We start from the raw sequence: 13,168 nt of genomic DNA on the forward strand, positions 1-13,168 counted from the left end.
AGCAGTGAGTGGGGAGCCCCAGCTGCTGGTTACCAGGGCAACTAGAGTGAGAGAGTGGCCCACACCTGCCAGTGGTCAGCTGATTGAAAGGGGCAGGGCCTGGCTCACACACAAACACCAGGGTTGAGGTCAGGACGGCAGTTCCCTGCCAGCAGTCAAGGGGGAAGGAGCTCTCCCAGAGGAACCAAAGCGGAGAGGCCTGACTGCAGGTACAGCCTCTGATACTGGTGAGGGACAGAGCACCCCTGGTGTGGCTTGAATGATGTTATAGCCAGGCAGCTTGAATTTATGTTATAGTCCAGGGGCTTGTGTTTTGTTTGCTGTTTAAGACTGGTGGCTTGGGTGAGGCTATTAGGGGAGGGAGGAGGCCTCATGGGGACCCATGGAAGTGTGGGGACCCCGGCACCAGAGAGGGTGCAGCATTTGGGGTGCAGTGAAGGCGCGGAGCGAGACAGGGCCGCAGAGAGCCCGGGCGCCAGTGAAGGCGCGGAGTGAGACAGGGCCGCGGAGGACCCAGGGAGGACAAGGGGGCCAAATTACAACAGGGCCCAGACCAAACAATGTTGGTACCATCTGTGAGGCTTGGGGTGTGGAAAAGGGTTGTTTGGAGCCACGCATAGCCCATAAGGCTAGGGTGCCCTGAAACACCCACTGTAAATGGGATCCACAAGGGGTCCAGGAGTCCATGGGGTTAGAGAGAGTGCAGCAAACCATGTCCATGAGGACGTGAAGGCAGTGTCCCTACTATATAGTTACCATCAAAGACGTGGCGGGCAAGAATCGAGGGTGCCCATTGGGCCAACTTGGCATGGTGAGGGGGCCTTGGGAAGATCACAGCCATCCTGTAGGACCCCATCCCATGACAACTGGTGCATTGGCCAGGAAGCCAGCCGTGCACGGGGAAGGAACCCGTGTCCCTGAGAAGGGGAACGAACCTTAGGGCTAGAACAGATATAGTGAAGTGCAAGGCAGTGAGACCAGGGCTCGGGAAGACGAATCAAGATTAGAGACTAGACTGCCATTAGAGACTATAGAGGGGAAGACGTTAGGTTTGGCCTAGGAATAAAGTAGAACCATGGCAGAAATAGCAAGTCTGGAAGGCAGGCAGAAAGAGGCCTTTACCTGGCAGTTGTGGGAGGACGATGTTGAGGAAAAAGCTGTCCGTCTAGAGTTTGAGTTGGAAATGGTGAAGTCACAAAAGGAGCAAGCCGAGGTGAAAGTGGCCACTTTAGAGCTGCGAGCACAACCCGGGAAGAAAGAAGGCAGGTCTAAGGAGATCAAGCACCTGATTGCAGTGGAGGTGGAGAAAACTCGAGCGCTGGAACGGCTCATGGCAGATGAGGCCAAGAAGAGCAGACAGAGGGAGTAGAAGTTGCAGGAGATGCAGAAGGAGATGGCTGAATGGAGGAGTAAGTCTCCTGAACCTGGTATAGCCCAGATAGTAGAACAAAAGGAGGTACTACAGAAGCTGGAAATATTAAAGAGCCTCATAGGAGCCCTCCAGAAAGAAATCCACAGCCAGGTGGACCAGATAGAAGGCCTGCATGAGGACCTGGACAGCTAGCAAGAGTGATGCTTCTGGGCTGAACACCTGGTTGAAGAGCTGCGAGAAAAGCTAATGGAGAGCCATAACCAGCCAGAAGAGACGGGGAAATTTATAGCAAAAGAAATGGAGAAAGTGAGAGGATACATAGCAAGTCTTGAGGCATTACAAGACTAGACGCAGTCCCTCAAAATGGAGGTAAGAGCCAGAACTGAGGAGTGTGCAGAACTGCGGGCTCAGTGGGAAAAGGTGAAGAAGGAAAAGGACCAACTGGGGGAAGAGAGACAGTCCCTGAAGACCCTTTTAGAAGAGAGCACAGCCAGGGAGACGGTGTTGCAAGCAGAGAGCGAGCAGCACACATTACAGAGCACTCAACAACAGAGGGATAAACCAATTGCAATAGGCATGCAATTGGAAGAACATGCATCCAGGGCTAATGCACAATGCCAGGAGCATTTTTGAGAGCTTGAAGACTTGAAAGGGATCTTGGTAGAGACCGAAAGACAGGTGGAGACTGCGCAGCTGATGTGCCTAAAGGTCCAGGAAAACCAAGAACCACCCAAAAATACTGGGCTAGAAAGCCCCAGGAATGAGGGGGCAGTAGAGCAGCAGGAAAAGAATACAATGACGGAGGGACCTCCTGAAACGGATTCTACAACAACGGGGGAAGAAACTATCCCCATAGTTATCGAGTACCTGGAGCAAAAATGGGGTCAGTGGGTAAGTCAGTATGCAGAGGAAATGAACTGCCTGGAAGAGAAACTAGAAAGACTGGCCAGCAGGGATCGTACTGGGATATTGATAGTGCCAAAATAGGTACAACAAATGGAAGTAGATAAGGGGGATATGGCAGCTGTGCAAGAGAGTGAGCGGGTCAGTGTGAGAAGCAAGAACAGTGAGCTAAGCTACCAAGGGCACACTCAAAAGGGGCAATGTCCAAAACAAAAAGGCCAGAGACCAAAGATGGCCCAGGCTCTGGCATATAGTAGACCAGATACAGGTTCCAAAGGAGAGAGAGTGGCAGAAGCCCTAGGCAAAAGGTGGGCCCAGGAGCCCGAGATAGGGAATAGAGGCCAACCCCCCAGGGAAGCTAGGGGAAAAATAGAAGTATGCCCTGAGCTCTATCTTGAGGGCAAGCTACCAAGCCCTGCACAGAAGCAAAGGCCATGCCAGACTCAGACAGCAGACCGAGCTAAGGAAGCAAAAGGTTCCTCAACACCAACGGTAATTTGGCCAGAGGAAGAATGAATAGGGGGAAGAAGGCCTTGCGTATATGTTTGTAACCTCCCAGGGCAAGTTAAATGGTGGACCCTGAGGAAATTAGTTGAAGCTAGAGTCGGGAGAGTAGCCTTTGTGAAGGTGTATACAGGGCCTGGCGGAAGACCCACTGGCCAGGGAAAGATAGAATTTTGGAGGGAGGAACATGCCCAGAGAGCCCTTAGGGTGCAGTGGGAGCTTTGGGGAAGGCTCATGGACTGGCAGGAAACTAGAGGGAGAAGAGACTCTTTACAAGGGGCCCAAAGAAAAGGAGGTCCGGGGCACTTGAGGAGTAAAGGGGAAAAGGTACGTCAGGTAGTAGGAGGCAGCTCTCCCAGGAGGAGGGAGGATGCTTTCTCTTCATGTTGAAGAGCTGTAGAAGAGGAGAAAAGACAGGCCTAAGTTACACTCTACCAAGGCTGGCTAATGTGGAGGGACTACCTGTGGCAGGGTAACTCCCGGCAAATCCCACATGGTGCACCCCTGGGGAAAATGCAAGTAGGAGGTGCCTGAAAACCTCCGCCTCCTGTTTCTGAGTTGCCGGGTGACTGAAGAAAGGCTGAGAGAAGCCCGACGGATGCGATACCCGAAAATGTGAAAACCCACTCAGGTGAGTTAGGGTCTTAAGGGGAGAGGTGTGTCACAGAGCACTTAGGTGCCCTGCTCCTTTTAAAGAGTAGAAACTGCTAGGGACAGAGCCCTAGCAGTGAGTGGGGAGCCCCAGCTGCTGGTTACCAGGGCAACTAGAGTGAGCTAGTGGCCCACCCCTGCCAGCAGTCAGCTGACCAGAAGGGGCAGGGCCTGGCTCACATATAAACCCCAGGGCTGAGGCCAGGATGGCAGTTCCTTTCCCAGAGGAACCAAAGCGGAGAGGCCTGACTGCAGGTATAGCCTCTGATACTGGTGAGGGACAGAGCACCCCTGGTGTGGCTTGAATTTATGTTATAGCCCAGGGGCTTGTGTTTTGTTTGCTGTTTAAGACCGGTGGCTTGGGTGAGGCTATTAGGGGTTGGAGGATGCCTCATGGGGACCAATGGCAGTGTGGGGACCCCAATGCCAGAGAGGGCATAGCATTTTGGGGTGTACCAACCCGGGCGCCAGAGAGGTGCGAAGTGAGACAGGGCTGCGGAGAGCCCAGGTGCCATTGAAGGCACAGAGCGAGACAGGGCCACGGAGGACCCAGGGAGGACAAGGGGGCCAAATTACAACAGGGCCCAGACCAAACAATGTTGGTACCATCTATGAGGCTTGGGGTGTGGTAAAGGGGTATTTGGAGCCACACATAGCCCATAAGGCTAGGGTGCCCCGAAACACCCACTGTAAACGGGATCCACAAGGGGTCTGAGAGCCCATGGGGTTAGAAAGAGTACAGCAAACCGTGTCCACGAGGATGTAAAGGCAGCCTCCCTACTATATAGTTGCCATCAAAGACGTGGCGGGTGAGAATTGAGGGGCCCATTGGGGCAACTTGGCACGGTGATGGGGCCTTGGGAAGATCATGGCCACCCTGCAGGACCCCGTCCCATGACACTAACATTTTATTTTCTTTTTAGCTCTAGAAGTATGCTATTACTGAATAAAATGCAGCGTTTAGCATTTGTATGCCTAAACTTCACTGTTACTTGGTATGGACAAGCCTGGTATCTTCCTTCTATCTGCAGATAGAGGCAGGGATGGTACAGTCAGTGGACAGCACATCTGGCTGATAATACCACAGCACTTTCATAACGTGTTTTCAGGCCTGAATTATGAAATGTTTTTCTTTTTTATTAAGTTTTAAGGGAGGCAATGCAAGTTAAAATAAGCAGATTCCATTTTTCCCAATTATAATGATTGTTTAATCTGAGGGGCTGGGTTCTGTACAAGCTGGTCTTTCCTGGCTATTTCTCACTTTATTTAGTTTGTCTTTATAACAAAAGTATGTGTGTGTGGTGGAAGGGGAAATAAAATCTTCAAGACTATGCTGAATTATAGTCTATATTCCTCCTTTGTTCTTTGCATACCAAGAACAAGGAAGGAAATAGTGGTTGCAACCATTGGTTACTATAGGTCACATTCTAATTTCCTTTTATACCACTCTTATTTTTATTGCACAATAACATTTTGGGTCACAAGACATTTACAATTCCTTGAACAAAGGCCTATGCATGCCTCACCTTCTGTAGGTCAGTATCTCATGATTTTTTTTCAAGACTTCTTTGTGCAACTACAAGATTTAATTAAGTCAAACCAGTATGCTTCTATACACATATTTTTTAAAAATCCATTAAGTGGTCTATTTTTACAGCTGCTTCAGAAGGCCAAATTCGTTATTCAGGTGTCTAGCAAGTGTATCATGTATATCCAGTCTACTGTTAAGATGTAAGGGATTCTTGGTTGATTGAAGTCAGTTGGCACATCTACATGTGCGCCTTAATGTGCAGTAGCCTATTTTACTGTGCATTAAAGCATCACATAAACTCTGTGATTATGCTCATGAACAGTAAAATAGGCTACTGTGTGATTCATTACTGCACATGAAGGCAGCCTAATTCACATTTTTTTTTTTAGTACCTCACACTGGAGGTACTAAATTTAATGCGAATTAGAAAAAGTGCCTTAATGCATGTGTAGGTGCACCCAGTGGTACTACTCATAAAAAGAATGTTAGTAATAGGCTATAAATTTCTTATTTTTTCCCATTTAACTTGATTAATTTGGCCTATACCTTTAGCCTATACCGGTGGTGCTCAACCTTTCAGCCACATGGGCCAGATAAGTGGCATGGAACCAGTCCGTGACCTGGGTCCTGTGCTTGTGGTCAGTCTACAGGCCTGATCGAGCAATGGGTCAGTAAATGGCTTCAATTTGACATTGTCCTGGCCCCATACATCAGATCTGGCTGTGCATGCTGGCCCAATCTCATGTGCTGGATCTGGCTATGGAGTGACCTGCATGCCAGCCTCACCACATGCTAGGATGAGCTAATGTATATGGCCATGTTATCTGGCCCATAGGGAGTCCCAGAGGTCTAGAAATTTCTCAGTAGGGGAGCTACAGTTAACGTTACCACCACTCCCCCACCAGATTTTTGGACCCCTGGGGAGAACCATGGGCCAGTTGACATGGCCTTCCTGACTGGATTTGGTTGAGCACCAGTGGCTTATATGAACAAACCATAGACTCAGCCAATTTGCTTGCACATTGCCTGCAGAAATGCAATGGATTTGTTTTTGGCAGATTAAGGACATGATTCAGGCAGTAAATCACAGTATTTAGCCACAGCAAAGAAACACTGCATCCCTGAAAGGCAAAATATTCCTGAGACCTTCCTTATATTCAGAGGACAGAATATATATCACACACCTTTAAGCAATGTAGTATATTTTCCAACATTGTGACCAGCTAGCACCACAAGCCAGCACAGCTAATTGTGTATGAAGGGAATGGTGACTTTTGCCTCCTCTTGCTTTTTCCATTGTAAGTCTAGCTATCTGTGTCTAGCTGTCTGTCCCTTATTCAGATTGGGCAAGGAGTTGTAAGCAGCTAATTTCCTCCCCTACCCCCCACCCTGCCATTACAAGGCTGTATAATTGCTAGCACACAACTTGGCTCCCTAGCATTAAGTGCACAGGCCTACTTCTGACTTGCTGGTTGGGAAAAAATGCAGTATGACTTATACCAGGGAGTTCAAGGTGGCTAGTATTCTGCACACAGGAATATCTCAAGCTTCAAATATATCACAGCTTTGTGTCACTCTTTTTCATATCAAACTTCATCTATAGGGCATTTATGAAAATAAGAAGAGCTAGGCAACAGTGATACTGCAGCCAGTATAATTTATAGATGTTTCAGAATTATTCAACCTTTTGAATTTGCTCAGTATTTTATCTCAAAATCAGAGCAGCTGTGAATTACTCATTATAGTTTAGGAGTTAAAATCTTCACATATGTAAGCTGACAACTGTTCAGCCATTCGTTTTAGTCTCAGATTTACTTCAAGATACTTTATTCAGTTAAATAAATGCATTGTTGAAAATAGATGGATTCTACCACAGACTCTTATCCAGTTTCTGTTCTATTTCTTAATATTAAACTAAATAAACAATTTAAACAAGTGCTAACATTCTTATGTGACTGAACTAAAATGGTTATTAGTACTCCAGTATTTATGTTTAACAGTTCAGTTATGAGACATGTTACTGTATTTAATTACCCTTATGTTTTGGTTTTTTGTCTGGCTTTTCTTGCCCATAAGAAATTATACGTACAAACCAACAAGGATTTTAATTGTAGCCTTTTTCATAGCCCTGAGGTATTTTCCAACAACTAACAATGGCTCAGGGGTAACCATCTCAGTAAGCACTTTCATAATTCTGGGCAGTGCCATAAAACTCAATATGTCTCTCCAGGCAAAGGGGATTCAGTATAAACTGGGGGAGAATTTCCACTCCACACTGCAAATTCTGACTTATGAATTTTAGTTCTCAGCCAGCCTAAAGTGGCAGCAGAGACATCTTTCACATAAAGATATATGGAAATGCTTCCACATTCAGTCATAATAAGGACAAGAAATGAAAGGGAGAGCATATGGAGGTTTATATACAAGGAAGTAAAGAAGAGACGCATGAACTTGTGCAATATTTGCCTGGAAGAGTTATCAACCTGTATAATTTTAGGAGCAGCCCTGATGACAATGTATTGTTGATTTGGTGCTGATTGTGGAAAGCAGTCATATCTCTAGGAAATTCCATTCAACATGATTTGCAAATAAAACCAGTTCCAAATTTGTATGAGGGTAATTCACTGCAATTTTTTCCTTATTAAGGCAACAGTAAACAAAAGATATAAAATAAGAGATTACCATGGTATGAAAAACAGCTTGGGTCACAAGTTATCCCTTACCATAAACAAAACTTACTCTCAGTTACCCTGAAAGGCCTGTTGTACAACATTCTAGACATACTCTTTTCATATAGACAAAACTATCAAAATGTTACCAGCCATTTAAATGAAGCAGCCAGAATGCCCTACTTTAATCCAGGCTACACAACAGCAGAAGAGGAAAAATACCTCTTCTGCTGCTGTTTAAATAGGACTTAAAAAAAAATTGAAATAAACTGGTTGCAAATACACACATACACAGAGATAAATATATTATTTTGAGATTGCTTTAATTTTTGTACTGAAAGATATTACATGTACAGTTTGAATTTTTGTGGTGTGTGACTGACTGATTACAAATTATTTTACAAATTACACTGACATGCTATATACAAATCCTACTCCCACAGAACTAATGAGGGTTTTGCCAATGACTTCAATGGGAGAAGGATCAGGCCACAGTGAAATAATTTGACATAAATAGGGTGTTACATTTGAAACTGTCCATCTTTAGAGGAGACCACAGTCACCCCTAACCTTAAAAGATTTAAAGCTATTGGCTTGACATTCCTGCATAGTTGCTGACCCTCACCACAGGAACAGTGCAAGTTTTCCACATATCCTTACCAATATCATTCACCCTAATTACATGCACCATTTCCTCTGAAGTAAAAAGTTCCATTTATATTGCAAGGGGACAGAGGGTCAGAAAAGTACTATAGGAAAAGAAAGAATTGTCTCATGGTTAAATCCACTGAATTCTACCTACAGGGACTAAGTACTATCCCTGCCTCTGCCACAGAGTTCCTGTTTGCCTCGGGGAAATCACTTGCAAAATGTTTTACTTCATTGGCTGCTAATGATGTATTGTTTTCTAAGTAACCAGTTTGAGATAGCTGGGGCCTGATTTTTCCACCTGCTGTGTTCTCACAACTGTAACTGAAATCAAAGGGAGCTGTAGATGCTCAGCCATTCTGGTAGAAAGGCAGTTTGGTCAAGAAAAATGTACTCTTTTGGAAAATGGGTAGTCATAGTTCTGCTACTGATTCATCGTACAATCTTGAGATATGACTTGGCATTTCAGCCATGACTTCCCAACTACAAAATGGAAAGACTGCTACTAAGTACCTGTATCACAAGTGCCTATCTGTACAATGAAGATAATACTGGTAATACTGCTGTTCTTCTATTTCCTGTCTTGTCTATTTAGATTACAAGTTATTTGAGCAGAAACTGTCTGATTCCATGTTTGTACAGCACTTAGCACAACAGGGCCCTTATCTTGGTTGGAAATCCTAGGAGGTATCTTATTAAATAATCAGATATAAAATTATCTACTGGAATCTTTTGTCAGCATAACAAGATTTACTTTTTAAAAAAGTAACGTTTTTGTACTACATATTAAATAAAGGTCCTTTGATTTGGAAAGCATCAGAATTCACATATTTTTTCTATATCTTAAACAATAAATGCAATGCAGACAAGTGTTTTTGTTAAAACTTTTTAAATAACTGATGTTTGAATTCCTGATGCCTTTTTATTTTAATAATTTTCTGTTCTGTTGGGGATACAAAAATCCAGAAAGTGGCACTAGCACTGTTTTGTGCTCTGTAGCTACAAAGTCAGTAGAGGGAGCACAACATAACCAATACATCCTTTCACAAGGACTCTAGCACCATCAATGATGCTGTTACACAAACAAGACATTACATAAAAAGAGCCATCTTGGCTTGTAGTCTACAAAAATCAAGGTCTGACAAAATAGCTGAGGGAAAAAAAATGCAAAAGTCTGGTGAAGTTCAAGCTTCAGTAGAAGATCAAATTAAAAGCAAAAGTGATAAAGAAGTGCTTTAAAATACTCATTATGGGTCTTTTAGAGTGCCTCCTGGATACATAAACATTACCGAGAAAGACAAAAATTATCTATTTTTAGATTCACGCACTTGTTAATAGTTTTAGTACAGTAGATAGGAGAGACTGGCAGTGTAATTCACATAGATAAAGGATACACTGAATGATATTTACAGGAGTTCAAAATGGTAATTTAGATCAACCTTTGGGGAACAAATTACAAGTTACGAACTGCCATGATCATTGGGAAAAGCAGCTTTACTTTAGTTAAGCAATGAAACCAGGTTTGCCAACTTTTCTGCACAATAAACTCAAATGCCTTTCCCTGAGAATTCAGTGTTACCTTTTGACATTCCTCCTTTACAGCTACATACTGTAGTAATGTAATATGTAGTAAACTCAATTCTGCATATACCTTAGACCATTTAAGATGCATTGTATTGCTGCCGGCAATAGATTTGCCACTGTTTATCAAATATGGGATCATAAAAACAGAACATTGCGAAGAAAAAAACCCCTGAGCTTACTGAAGAACAAACATTTAGGAAGGTTTTCAAAATTATATATTTTAGAATTAAACAAACCAGAGGTGATGAGCTGGTGAAAGAGAAAAGGACTGCTTTTATTATTATCGTGATTTACTAGTACAACCAAAGCTAAAACACCCACAGTGCCCACTAGCAAATACTGGATTAAACTCAGCCCTCAGGTAACTAATGACTCTTACACAAGAGAGTAACCTGTTACAGCAGGATTGATCTGGCCCATTCCTTTTAACTCCAAAATCTAGACAAAAGACTTCCATCTTTTAGGGCTTGACCCTAACTTCTGTCTTATTTAAATTCAGGCTAGGACTTGACCAATCTCTTATGACAAACACCTTGACATCAAAGATTCAATGCAAGCACCTTACTTCTTTTTGCAAAGGGAAATAAGCATTCTGTATAAAATAGAAGACATACCTTAATGCCTCTAGACCAGATGGCCTTGTCATATTTGTATGTAGGGAAGAGATGTATTATAGCTGATAGAGGTATATTCAATAGAGCCTGATACAAGAATTGGTCAATTACTATTATGTTCACTGTCCCTGTATGATTAAGATACAAGAGAACTTCCTCAGCCAGGTACATTCATAGCAGCAATGGGTAAAATTCTGGCCTTTGAAGGGGCAGCAGAAATTAGGATCATTTTCCCTGGAAGAAGCTGCACAAAAGAGCTCATCAGAGAACTGAAGAATTTTCGCCCACTAACTCAAAAAACTGCAAACAATTTCTCTAGAAATGTAAGTTGAGGATTATGGACAGATCAAACCACTCACCAGTTGCAGGCATTCGTGTTGTTACCAAAAGCGTGTATTAATCACCAATATCAGAACAAAACAAACTGTTCCTGCGCAATGCAAGAAAAATGGGTGCCCACAAGTATGTTGCAGCGGCCTGTCTTGAGCCAATAACAGGATTGTTCTAGTACCCAACACGCAGTTATCAACATTCTGCAATTTGCCTTAAGAAAGGCCCGATTTGAGCCAAAATGTACATCTTTCATGCATAGAGCAAATTCTCTAAGATATATAGGATATGTTTACACAGCAGAATGCACTGTCATGTACAGATACTTAAAGTACCTCTAAATAAGTCATATCAGCTACTGGGAGCAGGAAAGCTTCATTAGGTAATTAGACCTTGAGACTTAGCTTGGGTGTTTCTGCACAGCACCCTACTGAGCTGTGTATGCATTGCGTTAATATGAAGGTAGATCAGTGAGATTCAGCTTGGCTTTCCCCATCAACACATTCTGTAGCTGCAGCCATTTCAAAAAGGTGTGAAATTCCTTCACACTTTTAAGACATGATAGAACTAAAATCTAGTCTGACCTTACAACCTATAATGTTTGTAGAGAAGTAGGAGGCAACCACATCAGTGTCAGTAGGAAATAGCTTTTGAAAGGTAATTTTTGTCCACAAAACTGAATGATCCTTGCAAGCAGTGATCCCTCTAAGAACAATTTTGTTGAAGCTGTTGTCATTTTTATTGGAGTCTGGCTAGTGCAGGGGCATAATGAACTGACAGAAGACAAAAAATGACAAATAGGCTGGAGTCTCTCATTTATACTAACAGTATTTTATACCCCTCTGGCAATACGAAGAATCCTCAATGCAAATTAGAAACAGGCCCAAATATGCCTATTCAGGTGTGCTAGAAATTCTACAATCCTATTTTAAAGATTTCATTTAAGCAACTAATTGCATTCTGAAAATGTGTTAATATTGTGAAGATCTCAAAGTCTAGTTCATTATACAGGATATAAATGATTATTATTTACATGCCCATGAACAAAATAGGGTTGACAGAAGCTGAAAAGATTGGAAAATGGAAGATGGTGGTAAAAGCTATATGGCTATGTATAGACATATAGCTATATGGCTATATACATATAGCTATATACATATATGTATATATATGTATATATACATATATGTATAGACATATAGCTATATGGCTATGTATAGACAGTCAAAAAGCCTGAGGCTGAATTTATTCAGTCTTTGTAGGTTAGTTTAAACTGTGTTGATTGAACCAATAAGTAAGTAAAGAGACATTCACTTTTGATTCTGGAAATGTTGCCACATGGCTGCAGTGGCCCAGGCCACTAGCCTGGTGGGCACTAGAGCATACCTCCCTGCTTGGATGGAATAGACAGCTTGGCCCAAGGCTAGCCCACCCATCTGTGAGGGGAGGTGCAAAGCATCCCGAGATGCAGGGGGACTGTGAGTTATTTGAATCTCACAGTAACTCTGTGAGAGTTAAGTAACTCTTAACTGAGTTAAGAGTTACTTAACTCAGTTAAGTAACTCTTAACTTAAATAGTTAAGTCTGATCCATTCAGATTTATCTTAAATTGGTTTCAGCCATTTAGAAAGCAGTTTACGTGCACTGGACTTCTGTTGTGTTACAGATTTGAACTGGTTTCTGATCACTTATACTGGTTTATGTGTAATTTTGGTCTCTAGCCTATGTGTTTATACACTTCAAACAGCTTTATGTACTTAAAGGGATTAGAATATATTTTTAAGAATTAGTTTTATAGTAAGCAGAAAAAACAGCTCTTTTAACAAAAGAATTTACAAAGGACCTGAAATGAAAATGATGCAATGTCGTTTTCTGAATGCTAGAAGGTACTAGAAATGAAAGTATCCTGTTCTTACAGATTTTCATAACACTAAGAGGTATAATAATGTTTGGTTTTTACCATATTATCAACAATGACTCAAATACAGTCTGTGGGGAGCTGCCCACAATGACCTTGGAGCTGCCTGGGCCAAAAAACTACACAGGGTATTTAACTGCTTTTTGTAATCTGTAATCTGCACTGTATTAACTGTAGGGCTGTGTGAAGCTTTGGTAGCTAATTCAATTTGGAGAAGATTTGGCCCAATTTGAGGACAGAATCTCCAAATCTGAATTGAACTGGGAGACCAATTAAAAGCTCTGAATCAATTCAAAACATTTGAATTGATTCGGAAAAGCTTTGGAAAAGATTAGGCCACTTCGGATATTCAGCCATAGACTAAACAGGCAGCTGACACAGCTGCCTTCAGCTGGTAAGTCTGCTGGGGGTGGGGGGGGAGGGAGGGGAGGGACATGGGGGGCG

The 13,168-nt window shown here is 42.8% G+C and overlaps 1 protein-coding gene across 1 annotated transcript in view; it reads right to left on the bottom strand.

Annotated features, from left to right (window-relative positions):
* Positions 1–13,168, bottom strand: part of PPARG (peroxisome proliferator activated receptor gamma) — a 102,666-nt gene that overhangs the window by 62,135 nt on the left and 27,363 nt on the right. The gene's annotated exons all lie outside the window — the stretch shown is intronic.

This window comes from Alligator sinensis, unplaced genomic scaffold (assembly GCF_000455745.1).
Source record: "Alligator sinensis unplaced genomic scaffold, ASM45574v1 scaffold81_3, whole genome shotgun sequence".
NCBI classification, from domain to species: domain Eukaryota; kingdom Metazoa; phylum Chordata; order Crocodylia; family Alligatoridae; genus Alligator; species Alligator sinensis.